At 36.4% G+C, this 20588-nt stretch overlaps 6 non-coding genes across 6 annotated transcripts; 3 read left to right on the forward strand and 3 right to left on the reverse strand.

Annotated features, from left to right (window-relative positions):
- Positions 1-2703: 2703 nt before the first annotated feature.
- TRNAS-GCU (transfer RNA serine (anticodon GCU)) lies at positions 2704-2791 on the reverse strand. Its single transcript has one exon. It is a non-coding gene; the product is annotated as a tRNA-Ser (tRNA).
- Positions 2792-6418: 3627 nt separating this feature from the next.
- TRNAS-UGA (transfer RNA serine (anticodon UGA)) lies at positions 6419-6506 on the reverse strand. The gene has a single exon. It is a non-coding gene; the product is annotated as a tRNA-Ser (tRNA).
- Positions 6507-7330: 824 nt separating this feature from the next.
- TRNAG-GCC (transfer RNA glycine (anticodon GCC)) lies at positions 7331-7401 on the forward strand. Its single transcript has one exon. It is a non-coding gene; the product is annotated as a tRNA-Gly (tRNA).
- Positions 7402-9885: 2484 nt separating this feature from the next.
- On the forward strand, positions 9886-9957 carry TRNAT-GGU (transfer RNA threonine (anticodon GGU)). Its single transcript has one exon. It is a non-coding gene; the product is annotated as a tRNA-Thr (tRNA).
- A 507-nt stretch (positions 9958-10464) lies between these two features.
- TRNAY-GUA (transfer RNA tyrosine (anticodon GUA)) lies at positions 10465-10546 on the forward strand. The gene has a single exon. It is a non-coding gene; the product is annotated as a tRNA-Tyr (tRNA).
- A 3032-nt stretch (positions 10547-13578) lies between these two features.
- Positions 13579-13649, reverse strand: TRNAC-GCA (transfer RNA cysteine (anticodon GCA)). Its single transcript has one exon. It is a non-coding gene; the product is annotated as a tRNA-Cys (tRNA).
- Between the last annotated feature and the right edge of the window lie 6939 nt (positions 13650-20588).

Below are 20588 nucleotides of genomic sequence, written 5' to 3' on the forward strand. Positions count from 1 at the left end.
TAGAAATTAGACTATGACGTGCATTAATTTCCTTACAGAAAAAACAAATTTCATTTATACTCATGACTCAAGTGGGCTAATTTTGCCTGACAAACTTCGAAGGCAAAATCCTTCCAAAATTTTTGAGTCGTCTTTAAACTCTTTTCTTTGTCTCATTTCGAACGAATTGACTTTTATTCCTTATTCTAATCCAACTCTGTTGTTGAGACAATTGAAAATTGTGTTTACTTGTTCTGGAATCCTTTATCTTTGATTTGTGAAATCCTTGGGTTTAGACATTACTTCGGGAATTCCTATTTTTTTCTTTCAAAAGAGTAGCAACATACCCTTTTTTCTTATTTCCTTCGATAAAGCATTTATCTCTTCTATAGAAATCTAATAAGAGGGATTGATTCTGATATACTTTTATTGGACTTTCTTCTTATTTTAACCTTTCGATTTATTTCTATATTAAGGATAGACTGACAAAGTTGGCCTAATTTATTAGTTTTCACTAACCCTAGATTCTTTCCCTTGATAAAAAAAATTCTGTCCTCTCGAGCTCCATCGTGTACTATGTTACTTAAACCCAGCGCAAATTTGGTTCGGAACGAATAGAACAGGCTATGTCGAGCCAAGAGCATTTTCATTACTATGGAAAATGATGGATAGCAAAATCCACAATCGATCATGTCCTTCAAGTCGCACGTTGCTTTCTACCACATCGTTTTAAACGAAGTTTTACCATAACAAACATTCCTCTTTTCATTGCAAAGTGGTATAGAGAATTGATCCAATATGGATGGAATCATGAATAGTCATTGGTTTAGTTTTTTTATACTAATTAAAACTTGCTATCTATGGAGCAATATGGATAAAAGAAAGTAAGTATTTATCCGGGAAGCCTCCGCCAAGATCCAATTTATTTAAACCCATATTAAAATTCTATCATATGAATGAAACATAGTTTGAAAAAGACGACTAAACAAGTTTGCTTAAAACTTATTTATTCTTAAATTTCCACCCTCAACGGATGGCTCGAGATGATCAATCTTGAAGTGAGAAAAGAAGGATTGACTCTTCCTCAATAAATAAACTATCAACCTCCAAAAAAGTTTAATTAATTTAATTACTAGAATTAGAATTCTAGTAGTAATATATTTTTTCAGTACCAAAAACAATTAACTATAATAACTAAATAAACTATTCCAATGAAAAGATTGAAAGTTTTTGGTAGTTATAGAATTCTCGTACTTCTTCAACTCGAATACCAAAAGGAAGAAAAAAATATGACTAAGTGATTTTATAGTAGAGGCATATCCTGAATGTGCTTGATAGATCCCATTTTTTCATGAAAATAAAGATAGTCAATTTGACTGGACTTAAGACTTTATTATGTTTTCTGAGAAAGAATAAGATATCATTATTCTCTTTAATAAACTTTTGTCTCGTACGGAATACTATATGATTTCACCGTTTGTTTCATCAGAAACAATCTGGGACGGAAGGATTCGAACCTCCGAGTAACGGGACCAAAACCCGCTGCCTTACCACTTGGCCACGCCCCATTTCGGGTTTTATGCGACACTAATAAACACTAGTATGTTTATTTGTTATTCGTCAATACCATTTCAATTACATAAAAAAGGAGGGATATTCTCTTGCTAGTATTCTACACATGCGGATAATATAGAATCAAAAAAATGCATTGATCATTACATGGAATTCTATTAAGATATTATATGAAAGTCGAATTTATTCCACTCTCATTTGAGAGTGCGAATACAAGGAGGTATTTTGTGTTTGGGAAAGTCCGAAGAAAAAAGATTTTGAATCTGCCTTTTCCTTCTTTCCCTTAAAAAAATAACTCAAGAAAAATCCAATTATTTACTCTACAAGAATGAAATGCTTGTTATGCCTAATATACTTAGTTTAACCTGTATCTGTTTTAATTCTGTTCTTTATCCTACTAGTTTTTTCTTTGCCAAATTACCCGAAGCTTATGCTATTTTCAATCCAATCGTGGATATTATGCCTGTTATACCTCTATTCTTTTTTCTATTAGCCTTTGTTTGGCAAGCTGCTGTAAGTTTTCGATGAAATCTTTAGTACTCTGTATGCCAAATTGAATGATGTGTTCATTCCAAAAAAATTTTAAAATGGGTAAAAGCCGAGAAGTTTTATATTTTTATATTATGAACCTTCGATTCTAAAATTTAAATTCTTCTACATTGAATGGGTAGCTACAGCAATAAATTTGGATCAGCCTTTCTACTCCCCTGCACCTAGGTTGAGCAGGTACCTAAAGGTACCTACACAATACCTAACCACCTAACCCTATTTTTGCTATTGATAAGAGTGCTTATTATAAAAGAATTCTTGCAATTTTTTTCAAGAATTCTTTTTTGCATTTTTAGGTATAAAAAAAAACCATCCTAGTGGATCCGTGTGGTAAGGAAAAACTGGTAATCTATTCCTTAAAAAAAAATCTTGGAGATTATGTAATGCTTACTCTCAAACTTTTTGTTTATACAGTAGTGATATTCTTTGTTTCACTCTTTATCTTTGGATTCTTATCTAATGACCCAGGACGGAATCCTGGACGCGAGGAGTAAAAATTCAGTTTTTTTTTTTCTTATTGGATTTGTTTCGTACATTTATCTATGAGAAAATCCGGGGGTCAGAATTCTTTCCAATTCGAAAGTCCCAAATGATCCAAGGGAGCGGAAAGAGAGGGATTCGAACCCTCGGTACAAAAAAATTGTACAACGGATTAGCAATCCGCCGCTTTAGTCCACTCAGCCATCTCTCCACGTTCCAAAGCGAAAGGTTTCCGTGATATGATATAGGCAAGAAATAAGAAATAACGGTTGCAAAAAACCCCTTTTTTTTCTTTCAAAAGTCTATAAAAATTATATTGCCAATTCCATTTTAATTATATTCTTTTTTCTTAATGTTAATAAAAAAAGAAGAAAATTCTTGTTTTTTCTTTCTAAAAATCGATATTGGCCGAGAGACAATCAAATAGATTTTCTCTTTAGCGGGCATTTCCATATAGGACTTGTTATAATTATAATAAAACAAGCAGGTTATATAAAAAAAACGCTTTTTTTGTCGATTATTTATCAAGAAAGCAAAAAGGGTTCTTATCAAATCCACCATAAAATTGGAAAGAAGCATAAAGTAAGTAGACCTGACTCCTTTAATGATGCCTCTATCCGCTATTCTGATATATAAATTCGATGTAGATGAAATTGTATAAGCGAATTTTTTTTATTTCCTTAGACTTAGACCGCGCAAGACAAGAATTTTTCGCTATTTACGATTTCATATTCTTGTTACTAGATGTTCTATAGGAATAAGAAGAAATCGCAACTCCTTTGCGCTACACATAAAATTGGATTTCGAAGGTCCATTTTTTTTTTTCAGAATCCTCTATTATTTTAGTTCTTCCACCCATGCAATAGAGAGGGAATGGGAAAAGAAGGGTTACTTTTATTTGCATTTTTCCCTTAAAAGATAGACTTTGAAATAGGAGTCTTGGAATAATGCTGAATTCAAAGGTTTATTTCTTTCTATAGTATAAGAAAAACAATTTATTTCTATTTCTATAGTATAAGAAAAACAAATAAATAGTATAAGAAAAACAAATCGAATCAAATTCATGGATTTACCACGACCTCGGTTGTGACTGTGACTCCATAGATAAAAATGGGAAATTTCTCTCTTCGAGACCATTGAAAAAGGGCATTGAACGAGAAAGAAATCGTCCACAGATAATAAAACTATCATATGCCTTGGAAAGTGATATGAGGTGCTCGGAAATGGTTGAAGTAATTGAATAGGAGGATCACTATGACTATAGCCCTTGGTAGAATTCCTAAAGAAGAAAATGATCTATTTGATACTATGGATGACTGGTTACGAAGGGACCGTTTCGTTTTTGTAGGATGGTCTGGCCTATTGCTCTTTCCTTGTGCTTATTTCGCTTTAGGGGGTTGGTTTACAGGGACAACTTTTGTAACTTCTTGGTATACCCATGGATTGGCTAGTTCCTATTTGGAAGGTTGTAATTTCTTAACCGCAGCAGTTTCTACCCCTGCCAATAGTTTAGCACACTCTTTGTTGCTACTATGGGGGCCCGAAGCACAAGGAGATTTTACTCGTTGGTGTCAATTAGGCGGTCTATGGACTTTTGTAGCTCTCCACGGGGCTTTTGCACTAATAGGTTTCATGTTACGCCAATTTGAACTTGCTCGGTCTGTTCAATTGCGGCCTTATAATGCAATCTCATTCTCTGGTCCAATTGCTGTTTTTGTTTCTGTATTCCTTATTTATCCACTGGGGCAATCTGGTTGGTTCTTTGCGCCGAGTTTTGGCGTAGCAGCGATATTTCGATTCATCCTTTTCTTCCAAGGATTTCATAATTGGACGTTGAACCCATTTCATATGATGGGAGTTGCCGGAGTATTAGGTGCGGCTCTGCTATGCGCTATTCATGGAGCGACCGTAGAAAACACTCTATTTGAGGACGGTGATGGTGCAAATACCTTCCGTGCTTTTAACCCAACTCAAGCTGAAGAAACTTATTCAATGGTCACTGCTAACCGCTTTTGGTCCCAAATCTTTGGTGTTGCTTTTTCCAATAAACGTTGGTTACATTTCTTTATGCTATTTGTACCCGTCACCGGTTTATGGATGAGTGCTATTGGCGTAGTTGGCTTGGCTCTGAACTTACGTGCCTATGACTTTGTTTCCCAGGAAATCCGTGCAGCGGAAGATCCTGAATTTGAGACTTTCTACACCAAAAATATTCTTTTAAACGAGGGTATTCGTGCGTGGATGGCAGCTCAGGATCAGCCTCATGAAAATCTTATATTCCCTGAGGAGGTTCTACCACGTGGAAACGCTCTTTAATGGAACTTTCGTTTTAGCTGGTCGTGACCAAGAAACCACCGGCTTTGCTTGGTGGGCTGGGAATGCCAGACTTATCAATTTGTCCGGTAAACTGCTTGGAGCTCATGTAGCTCATGCCGGATTAATCGTATTCTGGGCCGGAGCAATGAACCTATTTGAAGTGGCCCATTTCGTACCAGAAAAGCCCATGTATGAACAAGGGTTGATTTTACTTCCACACTTAGCTACTCTAGGTTGGGGAGTAGGGCCAGGGGGGGAAGTTCTAGATACTTTTCCGTACTTTGTATCTGGCGTACTTCACCTAATTTCCTCCGCAGTCTTAGGCTTCGGTGGCATTTATCACGCGCTTCTGGGACCCGAGACTCTTGAGGAATCTTTTCCATTCTTTGGTTATGTCTGGAAAGATAGAAATAAAATGACTACAATTTTGGGTATTCACTTAATTTTGTTAGGTCTAGGTGCTTTTCTTCTAGTACTCAAGGCTCTTTATTTTGGCGGTGTATATGATACCTGGGCCCCTGGGGGGGGAGATGTAAGAAAAATTACCAATTTGACCCTTAGTCCCAGTGTTATATTTGGTTATTTACTAAAATCTCCTTTTGGTGGAGAAGGGTGGATTGTTAGTGTAGATGATTTAGAAGATATAATTGGTGGGCATGTATGGTTGGGTTTTATTTGTGTATTTGGCGGAATTTGGCATATTTTAACCAAACCCTTCGCATGGGCTCGCCGTGCATTTGTATGGTCTGGAGAAGCTTACTTGTCTTATAGTTTAGCTGCTTTATCTGTCTTTGGTTTTATCGCTTGTTGTTTTGTATGGTTCAATAATACAGCTTATCCGAGTGAGTTTTATGGACCCACCGGGCCAGAAGCTTCTCAAGCTCAAGCATTTACTTTTCTAGTTAGAGACCAGCGTCTTGGAGCTAATGTGGGATCCGCTCAAGGACCCACAGGTTTAGGTAAATATCTAATGCGTTCCCCAACTGGGGAGGTTATCTTTGGAGGGGAAACTATGCGTTTTTGGGACCTTCGTGCTCCATGGTTAGAACCTCTAAGGGGCCCCAACGGTTTGGACTTGAGTAGGTTGAAAAAAGACATACAACCTTGGCAAGAACGACGCTCAGCAGAATATATGACCCACGCTCCTTTAGGCTCTTTAAATTCCGTGGGTGGCGTAGCTACCGAGATCAATGCAGTTAATTATGTCTCTCCTAGAAGTTGGTTATCAACTTCTCATTTTGTTCTAGGATTCTTCTTTTTTGTGGGCCATTTATGGCATGCAGGAAGAGCCCGAGCTGCTGCAGCAGGTTTTGAAAAGGGAATCGATCGTGATTTGGAACCTGTTCTTTACATGAACCCTCTTAACTAAGATTTTCTTATTTATACCTGTTCTACTTTTTTTCTGTTCTGGCTCGGTTATTCCATCTAGCCGAGCCATTCATTCCTTTTTATGAAAGAAAGATAAGGGACAGAAAAAAAAAATAAATAAAAATGAAAGAAACAAACGTATTCAATAAGCAAAAGGAGAGAGAGGGATTCGAACCCTCGATAGTTCCTAGAACTATACCGGTTTTCAAGACCGGAGCTATCAACCACTCAGCCATCTCTCCACAGCCTAATCCTTATTTTACTCCTACAAATAGAACATAGCCATATAAAAAATAAAAAGATTTATTAGCCTCTAGAAAGATATCAGATACAAGTTCCTTTTCGATATATCTCTGTATACTGTATACACGGATACAGGATCCGCTATACCCGCTTGTGAAATAAAGAGTAAATAATCTCTTCTCACCCCCATATCCAAATAAAAAAGCGGTTTAAGTAATAAATTTGAATTAAAGAGAAGAATCAATGGATTCATGATTAAACCCCTCCTACTTCTTGTATTTTTTTACAATTTTGGTTTAAGTGAGGGATCAAATATGTAGTCAACTTTATTTGATGGTAGCTTGGAGGATTAGAAATATGACTATTGCTTTCCAATTAGCTGTTTTTGCATTAATTGCGACTTCCTCAGTCTTAGTAATTAGTGTACCCCTTGTATTTGCTTCTCCTGATGGTTGGTCAAATAATAAAAATGTTGTATTTTCCGGTACATCATTATGGATTGGACTAGTCTTTCTCGTAGCTATTCTGAATTCTCTCATTTCTTAAATGAAATTTGGTTAATATTTATTAACCCCATAAAAAAGAAATAATAAAGGCCATTTCTTCTAAAAAATTAGAATAGTGAGACGTATTAAAACGCAATTTGCGTTCCGAATTGCTAGCTCTTCTCTTTCAGTATTATGAAATTCCATTCCCATTAGAATATTCATTGACAGATAATAAAAAAAGGAAAACTCTAATATAATAGAAAATGAAATGAAACGGTCGACCCAGACATAGAAGGTCGACCCAGGCGGATATACGCTATAAAATATATACCGTAGCGAGCGTAGTTCAATGGTAAAATATCTCCTTGCCAAGGAGAAGATACGGGTTCGATTCCCGCCGCTCGCCCGCTTAATTTATCAAAGTACTATGATAAAAAGTTTAGTCTAGTTAACTGTTTAACTACTTATATTAAATTAAGTATTAATTAGGTGTTAGTCTAGTGCCGTATCCCTTACTATCTTACCCTTCCTTTGCATCCCACTCAAAAAAAGAGGGCGCTCCAGAGGCAGAAATAGAACTCGCCAACAGAGCTCCAAAAATTGGGTATTAACTGAGACAAACAACGGGCAAACTTTTTTTAAAGGGAAGGGAGAGGTAGACTGTCCCTTTCGTTTCATTTTTATTTTCTGCAGGGTAGGGAGAGGCCTTGCGCCTTCTTTTTTTGAAGGCAAGTGACTTCGCAAACTGCTCAATTTTGCCCTCTAGGGCCGGGAACTAATGAATAAAAAAGGGTTGGATACGCCCCTCTACCATACATATCTAGAGAAATAGAATAGTCCTTTTATACAGACTGCTAAGTGCGGAGACGGGAATCGAACCCGTGACCTCAAGGTTATGAGCCTCGTGAGCTACCAAACTGCTCTACTCCGCTCTGGAGTACCAGAAACTGGTGGACAAAAAAGGCTTGAATACAAGCCTCTAACATGTCTAGACAAATAGAATACTCCTTTTATACAGAATGGAGCGGGTAGCGGGAATCGAACCCGCATCGTTAGCTTGGAAGGCTAGGGGTTATAGTCGACGTTGGTTGATTATTTTTAACGTCTCTAATTCAAAACCGAACATGAAATTTTGATTTCATTCGGCTCCTTTATGGATATTCTCACCACTTAACATCTATGTCAGCTTTTCTATTTGAATGGAACCAAAGCTCTCCGCTTTCTAGATGATCCTTATAGAGTAGGAGATAGAAATTCTATCTAAATTCATCTAATCTACTTACTTCGTTCCCTAATTTCATTCAAGAGATCCTGAGGAAAAGAATTGGGTTTCCACCGAGCTGAAACAATATGCGGATGGTTCTAGTAAACCAAAACTATCGTTTTTTAGCTATTTGGCTTCCTTATTCCTTATTTTAAGAAGATTTAGTTACGATTGGAAATCAACTTTTTTGTATCTTCATCCATAGATCCTTTACTCATATTTTCAAAATTGGAATACTTAATCCAATGCAAAATTATGCTTCGCGACTCTGTACTCATAATCCTATTTTTATTTTGGATGCAATTTAAATTAGTCTTTGGATACAAATCGCCAGAATGTATATTCTTCCTCAATATGCTATTGAGAGGAAAAGGATTTAATCCTTTATAAGAACTAAAGTTTTCATCGGAATATAAAAATAAAAAACTTAAGGATGCCTTAAGTATATCATTTCAAATTCAGTTATTAATAGAACGAATCACACTTTTACCACTAAACTATACCCGCTACATTGTAGATTATGGTATAAATGGTACCCTTTGTCAAGGATAGCCATTTGACAAGAAGGCTAATTCCCCCTTATTGAATCAGATGGAGAAGGTTCATGACACTGAGCCGTTGGTACTTCTACTTCGATCGCTCGCCTTTACTTTAGGATTTAGATAGCCCCTCTGGTCTGTAAAAAAAATCTTTTCTTACCATGCTAATAGCGCCTGAACCAAATGTATTTATTTTGATTAGGATCCTATTCTACGGTTACGACTACAATAATAATTATTTACTTTGCAAGGACGTAAGTGTGTCAGACTGCTAAATTGTTTTATTATTCCTACAATATAAACTAGGGGATATAGGGGGTAACACTGTCCCTATAAATTCCTTTTTTCCTTTTCTTTTTTGTCCAGAATTGAACAAAAAAGAAATTATGGAAGATGTTTTCTTCCCCCATTAAGTCCGAGCCATAGAGTAAGAGTGAGATGAGTTTTCCAAATTCATCATAGACTTTCCCTATGGCTTGATAGAAGTAAGCAGCAAAGAGTCGTAACTTAAAGAAAAAAACGGACAGGGCCGACAGATTTACCTGATGTAAAGAAGATCCTAAAAGTCTCTGATTAGTCGACTCTCTCCATTTAACACTTTCCTCTCTCTCCTTTTTTCCACTGACTCAATTCTAGTTTATTAGATTCTTGTTTAAAAGAATGCAAAAAGTTCAATAGAACTAAGAACACATAAAAAATAGCATAGAGGATCAAGGCCATTACCAAAAGTTCCTCCCAAGGATCCTATATCCTATTGGGTATCTGTTCCCCGCCTTTTCCCGCTAGGATCGGAAATCTTATATTTTCCATATCCATATACCGTTGAATCCTTGGGGTTCCAGAATCCGCCTATTTTACTAGTCTTCGGAAACGGAAAACCCTGAACCAAGAAGAGTTGGATATGTTATGTAGGGTATGTTTTTTTTTATTAATTTTATTTTGAGCTCTCAAGATATCGATATATACATATACAATCTCTACATAATGTCTCTCTCTCTATCTCTATATATTATATATATAATATGTACATTATGCAGTAGACCCATAATGGGAAATCCAAGTGGCTAATTTTTGAATTAAATAAAAAGCCCTTTTAACTCAGTGGTAGAGTAATGCCATGGTAAGGCATAAGTCATCGGTTCAAATCCGATAAAGGGCTTTTTAAATTAGTGGTAGAGTAATCTCGTGCTAAGACGTAAGTCGTTGGTTCGAATCTGATAGAGTACTTTTCTACTAAATTGATTCACTTTTTTTCTTTGTTTTTGAAACTTTCTCTATATTTTTAGAGAATTTTATGACTTAGTGCGGGATGGATGCATTTTTGGTATGAACACTAAATGAAGCACGGAGAATTAATCTATAACGATCAACTAAAAAAAATCCTAGATGAAAACATAACAGAAAAGTTGGAAAAACTCTTTGCTTTGGATCTATTTATACTTTTCGAGTATATTGACAATTCCAAAAAACTGCTCATACTATGATTATAGTATAATCACGAGCGGTTGTATATGGCCCTATCGTCTAGTGATGCCCCTATCGTCTAGTGGTTCAGGACATCTCTCTTTCAAGGAGGCAGCGGGGATTCGACTTCCCCTGGGGGTAGGGAGTATTATGAAAGGAGGTTAATCATAGATTAGCAAAAACCCTAGAATAAATTCTTCCTGGGTCGATGCCCGAGTGGTTAATGGGGACGGACTGTAAATTCGTTGACAATGTCTACGCTGGTTCAAATCCAGCTCGGCCCAAACCAAAAATCTAGGGCTTCGTGAGTATGAACTAAATCCTTTTGTTTTTCTTCCATAAAATAAAATGTCTGATCTATAGAAATAAAAGATAAAGAAAAAAGGGAAATTTTTTTTTCTAATCCATATCTCTCTCATTCCTTTCTTACAAACAAAAGAGTTTTTCTTATTGAAGGCTGGATTATTATCCATTTTTAGTGATAAAAAATCACGACATACTAGTTATGTCACTCTCACTATACCCACGTATAATATAATATGTGGGTATGTAGTATATGATTCGTCTATTTCTTAGAGTACGAAAGACGAATCGAATCTTCTTATGGTTCTATTTAAGAATGGGTATGCCATACACCCCGCGGGGATTGTAGTTCAATTGGTCAGAGCACCGCCCTGTCAAGGCGGAAGCTGCGGGTTCGAGCCCCGTCAGTCCCGAACTAGGGTTCAATGAATGGAGAAATTGATATTTCCTTTTTCCATGAAAAAAAGGGGCAGGGAGCAAGATCAAATACCCACAGGGCACCCTTACTTCACTTTTTTATTTTGCATCTCTCATTAAAGAGGGAGGGAGGGCATATAGGAATTTTTTTTTCACTACTCCCAATCGATAAAGAAAGACACACATACGATATGTGGATTAGTAGAATTTAGGATATTATATTACTCTATCTTTCTTTATGATGATACCATCCTCATCTTAATTTCCTATTCCACTCTTATGGAATAGAGTACCGGTATTTTACCGGAATCCATACATAAATCGTATTCCCTTTTTATTTCAGACCTCTTTTCCCCATCTCACTTCTACTGCTTATTTGGATGTCTATGTGACCCATAGAAAGTGAAAGTTGGTCATATAATACATACATAATTGTATGTATATACTATAAGAAAAAGGAAGGGAAATTGTATAAGATTAAGAAAGTATAAGATTAAGAAAGCTCGTGGGTTAGAGATATAGAAAAGAAAAAGTAGAAAAGGATTAAAAAAGAGGGAATTCCTAATCCAATCAAAAAACCCATTTTGGTCTTAGTGTGGATAGAGGATCTTCCTATGTTATACTATATAACTCTCATCCGTGAAATATAACTCTCATCCATGAATTGATTTGATAGATCCGATATTCATAATATTGAATTGATTCAGTATTATCAGAATGCAAGCCCTACCCTTGAATTTACAAGATACCCCTTTTTCCTCTCCATGGGATTACATCCCGAGTTATTGTGAAAATAAAAAATAAAGAGGTTATGGAAGTCAATATTCTCGCATTTATTGCTACTGCACTGTTCATTCTAGTTCCTACTTCTTTTTTACTTATTATTTATGTAAAAACAGTCAGCCAAAATAATTAATTGGAATTCCAATTAATCATTGAAGAAATTAAAAAGGGATTAAATAAAAAAAATCCAAGTCTTAAATGAAAGGATCTGGTTGGAATCTTAAAGTGTGGTAGAAAGAACTACATATAGTTTTTTCTACGACACTTTAGATTCTTTCTATTATATTATCTTTGAATCTACATAGAATAGATTAGTAGATTGAAATAGTTAAGTAGTCTAATTCAATTTCTTTTTTCATTGCATCCACTTAATTTCAATCAGGTCAAAATAAAAAAATCTAAGACAATTCTTGACCAAAGAATCCATGGAAGGAAAGAAAAATAATATGAAGAATAGACTATAGTAAAAAGTAAAAGGAAATGGAAAATGTGTGATATGCCGTGAATAGTTCCGTGGAAGAAAGTCTAATTTTCTTATGTATAGAACTTTTTTTAACCATTCGTCATTTCTAGTAGAAATTCTGAATTGGTATAATGGCTCTTTCTTACATTACAACTTACAATACAAGAGTTTCTTACAGGAGTGAAACAAAACTAAAGAAAAAGATTAAAGAATAACGTTTGACAAAATGATTAATGCAAAATGATCCATTAAAGAAAAGAATTGATACAACAATTTGATTACTTAATCAATTAGTAGTATCCCTAGAGTCCACTCCTTCCCCATACTACTAGTGAAAGAGAAAATGTAAAGACTACCATTAAAGCAGCCCAAGCGAGACTTACTATATCCATCTAAATTATGTCTCCTATTTCTATGAAGGGATTATTCTACTATTGATCAATAATCATAGTGGAATCAAGGGTACAGAGTCAAAAAGGGATTCCGCCCTAAGGCCATGGATCAATCAGTTCAAGGAATTTACTCCTAACAAATTCTTATAGGAATTCTGGTAGAATTAGAGAGCATTAAAAATACGAGATACTATAGCCCTTTTTTCCTTAAAAAAGAAAGAGTACGGGAATGATGTCCTGAATAGAAGAAGCGGGAATAGGAAGATTTTTTATTCCTTTTGTTACTCTTTTTTTTTTTTTTAAGCAAAGGACGCCCGAATATACCATAAAATTATCGATAGATAAATATTTATTGGATACCTACCTTACCTAATGTTTATTTTTGACCTAAACCCTGCAGCCTTGCTTTGTATCATTCTATGAAAGAATGAAGAGATTTTATCCATAATACAACTCCTAAATTGATTTTTGATCGACCTATTTAATCTGATTCTCGTTAGAATTAAGTAGTCCTTACTTTAGTGTATGTAGGTAACATAAGATGTACGATAAAAAAATGTATAATAATTAGTAAGTCTTGATATTCTTTCGTGGAGTCCCTTCTTGAATCTTAGATTGAAAAAAAAAAAGAATGCCCCTTAGGGACCTTTCTTTGGATACCAAGATTTCTGACATCTTATCCTCGTATTTTAAAATTATCAAATCGAATCTCAATTAAGAACCAATTCAAATTCATATAATAAAAGAATAAGGAAACACTACCTCACCCCTATTGATAACCATTTTGGCCACTACCGTCAAAACAAACCCTAACCCTAGTTTGAGGATAGAACTATGGTATGGTTTCTCTAAACCCAGTATCGGCAGGCCCAGTTACTCTCTTGCCCGAACTTATGCGAAGTAAAAATTTATCGAATTCGATCAGCACTATAAAAAAAACCTAAGTATTTTATTGATCAGGCGGCACCCAGATTTGAACTGGGGATAAAGGATTTGCAGTCCCCTGCCTTACCGCTTGGCCATGCCGCCAAAAAATCCGATCAAAAATCTAGAAAACAGCAAGTATTCATCCACGTTTTCTTACGAAAAGCCCCTTTTATTTTGAATATAATTCTACTTACTTTTTTCCAATCTTTTTCAAAAAATCTATTCCTGCTTTTTTTGATCCAGTTTCTATTATTCTCCTCGATAGATTCTATCTTAAAACATACATTGTTAACACAATAAAACTTCCCATTTCTTTCTATTGAGATGAAAAAGAAGAAAAAGTGGATTTCTATTCACAGGCTGCAAAATTCAGAATAAATTGGAACCGTTAACTAGAATTCTCTTTTTTTTATTGCAGTAGTGAACTACTCTTAAATCGGTATTATCTCCCCCCCCTTCAATGGCATAATAAAATATTATGGCTTTATGCTTAATCCGTGTATAGGTAAACTTTAGGTCCGAACAGCATTATTATCCAAAGATCCCCTTTATGTACATATCTCTATGGGGAATCATGCTTTAATTTTTCAAAGTATTAAATTAAATATCTTGAATAAAAAAAGGAAATTTGCTCTGATATAGAGTATAACCTGACTATCTTGGCGTACCCAAGTGAAATTACGATAAAAGAAAAGCATGGATATGGGGAGAGGTGGATAACTAGATTGGCATGTACTTAAAAAAGGGACTTACTTTATTTTAGAATTCCACAATGAAATACTGAATTTTCTAGCAATTATACTACTCCGATCCGAAATAAAAAAGAACCCTCAAATTATTTTGAGAAATTAAAGTAAGCACGCTATTCTAAATCGAAGTAAAGTCAAACTTTCTAGTATATTATATTACGGCTTTATTACATTCATAGAAAGGAGATAAAATGAGAAATCTTTGCCATCCAATCTGATTAGAATATCATAACATAAAGTATAAGTGGCAGAATTTTTTTTGTAGGAATGTTTTATCAATTCATTTTCATTTCATTTGTACCCCTGGCAAACTCGAACTTTCGTCCAAATGGTCTCTATTCATATGTATGAAATACATATATGAAATACGTATGTGGAGTTCCCTAGAATTTCATGTGATTCAGTAAACAGAATATAGATTCCATGATTGCTAGATCGATCCATAGGGATTGATGAAGAGTGAGCTGATAATGGAATTTTTCTTTGATAAACAGGAAACTTAAGATTAAGATGCTCCGGAATGGAAACGAGGGAATGTCCACAATACCCGGATTTAGTCAGATCCAATTCGAGGGATTTTGTAGGTTCATTAATCAAGCCTTGGCAGAAGAACTTGACAAGTTTCCAACAATTAAAGATCCAGATCACGAAATTGCATTTCAATTATTTGCGAAAGGATATCAACTGCTAGAACCCTCGATAAAAGAAAGAGATGCTGTGTATGAATCACTCACCTATTCTTCCGAATTATATGTATCTGCGAGATTAATTTTTGGTTTCGATGTGCAAAAGCAAACCATTTCTATCGGAAACATTCCTATAATGAATTCCTTAGGAACCTTTATTATAAATGGAATATACCGAATTGTGATCAATCAAATATTGCTAAGTCCTGGTATTTACTACCGCTCGGAATTAGATCATAAGGGAATTTCTATCTACACTGGCACTATAATATCAGATTGGGGGGGGAGATCGGAATTAGCAATTGATAAAAAAGAAAGGATATGGGCTCGCGTGAGTAGAAAACAAAAGATATCTATTCTAGTTCTATCATCAGCTATGGGTTCGAATCTAAGAGAAATTCTGGATAATGTTTCCTACCCTGAAATTTTCTTGTCTTTCCCGAATGCTAAAGAGAAGAAGAGGATTGAGTCAAAAGAAAAAGCTATTTTGGAGTTTTATCAACAATTTGCTTGTGTAGGTGGGGACCTGGTATTTTCGGAGTCCTTATGCGAGGAATTACAAAAGAAATTTTTTCAACAAAAATGTGAATTAGGAAGGATTGGTCGACGAAATATGAATCGGAGACTTAATCTTGATATTCCTCAGAACAATACATTCTTGTTACCACGAGATGTATTGGCCGCTACGGATCATTTGATTGGAATGAAATTTGGAACGGGTATACTTGACGATGACGATATGAATCACTTGAAAAATAAACGTATTCGTTCGGTTGCGGATCTGTTACAAGATCAATTCGGATTGGCTCTTGGTCGTTTACAACATGCAGTTCAAAAAACTATTCGTAGAGTATTCATACGTCAATCGAAACCGACTCCCCAAACTTTGGTAACTCCAACTTCAACTTCAATTTTATTAATAACTACTTATGAGACCTTTTTTGGCACATACCCGTTATCTCAAGTTTTTGATCAAACGAATCCATTGACACAAACTGTTCATGGGCGAAAAGTGAGTTGTTTAGGTCCTGGAGGGTTGACGGGGAGAACCGCAAGTTTTCGGAGCCGAGATATTCATCCGAGTCACTATGGGCGTATTTGTCCAATTGACACGTCTGAAGGAATCAATGTTGGACTTACTGGATCCTTAACAATTCATGCGAGAATTGATCACTTGTGGGGATCCATAGAGAGTCCGTTTTATGAAATATCTGCTGAGAAAGCAAAAGAAAAAAAAGAGAGACAGGTGGTTTATCTATCACCAAATAGAGATGAATATTATATGATAGCAGCAGGAAATTCTTTGTCCTTGAATCAAGGTATTCAGGAAGAACAGGTTGTTCCGGCTAGATACCGTCAAGAATTCTTGACTATTGCATGGGAACAGATTCATGTTAGAAGTATTTTTCCTTTCCAATATTTTTCTATTGGGGGTTCTCTCATTCCTTTTATTGAGCACAATGATGCGAATCGGGCTTTAATGAGTTCTAATATGCAGCGCCAAGCAGTTCCGCTTTCTCGGTCCGAGAAATGCATTGTTGGAACTGGATTGGAACGCCAAACAGCTCTAGATTCGAGGGTTTCCATTATAGCCGAACGCGAGGGAAAGATCATTTCTACTGATAGTCATAAGATACTTTTATCAAGTAGTGGGAAGACTATAAGTATTCCTTTAGTTAACCACCGTCGCTCTAACAAAAATACTTGTATGCACCAAAAACCCCGGGTTCCACGGGGTAAATCCATTAAAAAAGGACAAATTTTAGCAGAAGGAGCTGCTACAATTGGGGGCGAACTTGCTTTAGGAAAAAACGTATTAGTAGCTTATATGCCATGGGAAGGTTACAATTTTGAAGACGCAGTACTAATTAGCGAACGTTTGGTATATGAAGATATTTATACCTCTTTTCACATCCGGAAATATGAAATTCAGACGGATACGACAAGCCAGGGCTCCGCTGAAAAAATCACTAAAGAAATACCACATCTAGAAGAACATTTACTCCGCAATTTGGACAGAAATGGAGTTGTTAGGTTGGGATCCTGGGTAGAAACTGGTGATATTTTAGTAGGTAAATTAACGCCTCAGATAGCGAGCGAATCATCTTATATCGCGGAAGCTGGATTATTACGGGCCATATTTGGCCTTGAGGTTTCCACTTCAAAAGAAACTTCTCTGAAATTACCTATAGGTGGAAGAGGGCGCGTTATCGATGTGAAATGGATCCAAAGGGACCCGCTCGACATAATGGTTCGTGTATATATTTTACAGAAACGTGAAATCAAAGTTGGGGATAAAGTAGCCGGAAGACATGGGAATAAAGGGATCATTTCCAAAATTTTGCCTAGGCAAGATATGCCCTATTTGCAAGATGGAACACCCGTTGATATGGTCTTCAATCCCTTAGGAGTACCCTCCCGAATGAATGTGGGACAAATATTTGAAAGCTCGCTCGGATTAGCGGGGGATCTGCTAAAGAAACATTATAGAATAGCACCCTTTGATGAGAGATATGAGCAAGAGGCTTCAAGAAAACTTGTGTTTTCAGAATTATATGAAGCCAGTAAAGAAACAAAAAATCCATGGGTATTTGAACCCGAGTACCCGGGAAAAAGCAGAATATTTGATGGAAGAACAGGCGACCCCTTTGAGCAACCTGTTCTAATAGGGAAGTCCTATATCTTAAAATTAATTCATCAAGTTGATGAGAAAATTCATGGGCGTTCTACTGGGCCCTACTCACTTGTTACACAACAACCGGTTAGAGGAAGAGCCAAGCAAGGGGGACAACGAGTAGGAGAAATGGAAGTTTGGGCTTTAGAAGGATTTGGTGTTGCTCATATTTTACAAGAGATACTTACTTATAAATCTGACCATCTTATAGCTCGCCAAGAAATACTTAATGCTACGATCTGGGGAAAAAGAATACCTAATCATGAGGATCCTCCAGAATCTTTTCGAGTGCTCGTTCGAGAACTACGATCTTTGGCTCTAGAACTGAATCATTTCCTTGTATCTGAAAAGAACTTCCAGGTTAATAGGGAGGAAGTTTGATCGGAATAAATATAAATTCTTTTCTTATTTCTATTTTATGATTGACCAATATAAACATCAACAACTTCAAATTGGACTCGTTTCCCCTCAACAAATAAAGGCTTGGGCTAACAAAAACCTACCTAATGGAGAAGTCGTTGGCGAAGTCACAAGGCCCTCTACTTTTCATTATAAAACCGATAAACCAGAAAAAGATGGATTGTTTTGCGAAAGAATCTTTGGACCCATAAAAAGCGGGATTTGCGCTTGTGGCAATTCTCGAGCGAGCGGAGCTGAAAACGAAGACGAAAGATTTTGCCAAAAATGCGGGGTCGAATTTGTGGATTCTCGGATACGAAGATATCAAATGGGATACATCAAACTCGCATGTCCCGTGACTCATGTGTGGTATTTGAAAGGTCTTCCTAGTTATATCGCGAATCTTTTAGATAAACCTCTTAAGAAGTTGGAGGGCCTAGTATACGGCGATTTCTCTTTTGCTAGGCCCAGCACTAAAAAACCCACTTTTTTACGATTACGAGGTTTATTCGAAGAGGAAATTGCATCCTGTAACCACAGCATTTCTCCCTTTTTTTCTACCCCAGGCTTTGCAACATTTCGAAATCGGGAAATTGCGACAGGAGCAGGTGCTATTAGAGAACAATTAGCAGATTTGGATTTGCGAATTATTATAGAGAATTCTTTGGTCGAATGGAAGGAATTAGAAGACGAGGGGTATAGTGGAGATGAGTGGGAAGATAGAAAAAGACGAATAAGAAAAGTTTTTTTGATTAGACGCATGCAATTGGCGAAACATTTTATTCAAACAAATGTAGAACCAGAATGGATGGTTTTGTGCTTATTACCGGTTCTTCCTCCCGAATTGAGACCTATTGTTTATAGGTCTGGAGATAAAGTAGTGACTTCAGACATTAATGAACTTTATAAGAGAGTTATCCGTCGGAACAACAATCTTGCCTATCTATTAAAAAGAAGTGAATTAGCGCCAGCAGATTTAGTAATGTGCCAGGAAAAATTGGTACAAGAAGCCGTGGATACACTTCTTGATAGTGGGTCCCGCGGGCAACCGACGAGGGATGGTCACAATAAAGTATACAAATCACTTTCAGATGTAATTGAAGGTAAAGAGGGAAGGTTTCGCGAGACTCTGCTTGGGAAACGGGTCGATTACTCGGGGCGTTCTGTCATTGTTGTGGGTCCTTCGCTTTCATTACATCAATGTGGATTACCTCTAGAGATAGCAATAAAGCTTTTTCAGCTATTTGTAATTCGCGATTTAATCACGAAACGCGCCACTTCTAATGTAAGGATTGCTAAAAGGAAAATTTGGGAAAAAGAACCCATTGTATGGGAAATACTTCAAGAAGTTATGCGGGGACATCCTGTACTGTTAAATAGAGCACCTACCCTGCATAGATTAGGCATACAGGCCTTTCAACCCACTTTAGTAGAGGGGCGTACTATTTCTTTACACCCATTAGTGTGTAAGGGTTTCAATGCGGACTTTGATGGAGATCAAATGGCTGTTCATCTACCTTTATCCTTGGAAGCTCAGGCAGAAGCCCGTTTACTTATGTTTTCTCATATGAATCTCTTATCTCCCGCTATTGGGGATCCTATTTGCGTACCAACCCAAGACATGCTTATCGGGCTTTATGTATTAACGATTGGAAAGCGTCGAGGTATTTGTGCAAATAGATATAATAGTTGCAGAAACTACCCAAATCTAAAAGTAAATTACAATAATAATAATAATTTTAAATATAGGAAAGATAAAGAACCCCATTTTTCTAGTTCTTATGATGCACTGGGAGCTTATAGACAAAAACTAATCAGTTTAGATAGTCCCTTGTGGCTACGATGGAACCTGGATCAACGCGTCATTGGGTCAAGAGAAGTTCCGATTGAAGTTCAATATGAATCTTTGGGGACTTATCATGAGATTTATGCCCACTATCTAATAATGGGAAATAGAAAAAAAGAAATTCGTTCGATATACATTCGAACCACTCTTGGTCATATTTCTTTTTATAGAGAAATAGAGGAAGCCATACAAGGATTTAGTCAGGCCTATTCATACACTACCTAAACAAGAAAGTTAGATTCGGCGATGCCCCTCCCCTTTCGGGGGGCATTCCGATTTCCCTAGTATCATCATTATTTGCCACGCGAATCCAGATTGAGATTGAGGCAATTAAGTTAATTAAATTTTCGAATCACTGACTCAGGCCCATTGTCGAATCCTACTCAGCAATTGTCGAATCCTACTCAGCCGAAAAGGGGGTACTTATGTATGGCGGAACGGGCCAATCTGGTCTTTCATAATAAAGAGATAGACGGAACTGGTATGAAACGACTTATTAGCAGATTAATAGATCATTTTGGAATGGGATATACATCCCATATACTGGATCAACTAAAGACTCTGGGCTTCCATCAAGCCACTACTACATCGATTTCGTTAGGAATCGAGGATCTTTTAACAATACCCTCTAAGGGATGGTTAGTCCAAGACGCGGAACAACAGAGTTTTCTTTTGGAGAAAACACTA

The sequence above is a fragment of the Triticum urartu genome, unplaced genomic scaffold (assembly GCF_056163025.1).
Source record: "Triticum urartu cultivar PI428250 unplaced genomic scaffold, HENAU_Tu73 scaffold2, whole genome shotgun sequence".
In the NCBI taxonomy this organism is placed as follows: Eukaryota; Viridiplantae; Streptophyta; class Magnoliopsida; order Poales; family Poaceae; genus Triticum; species Triticum urartu.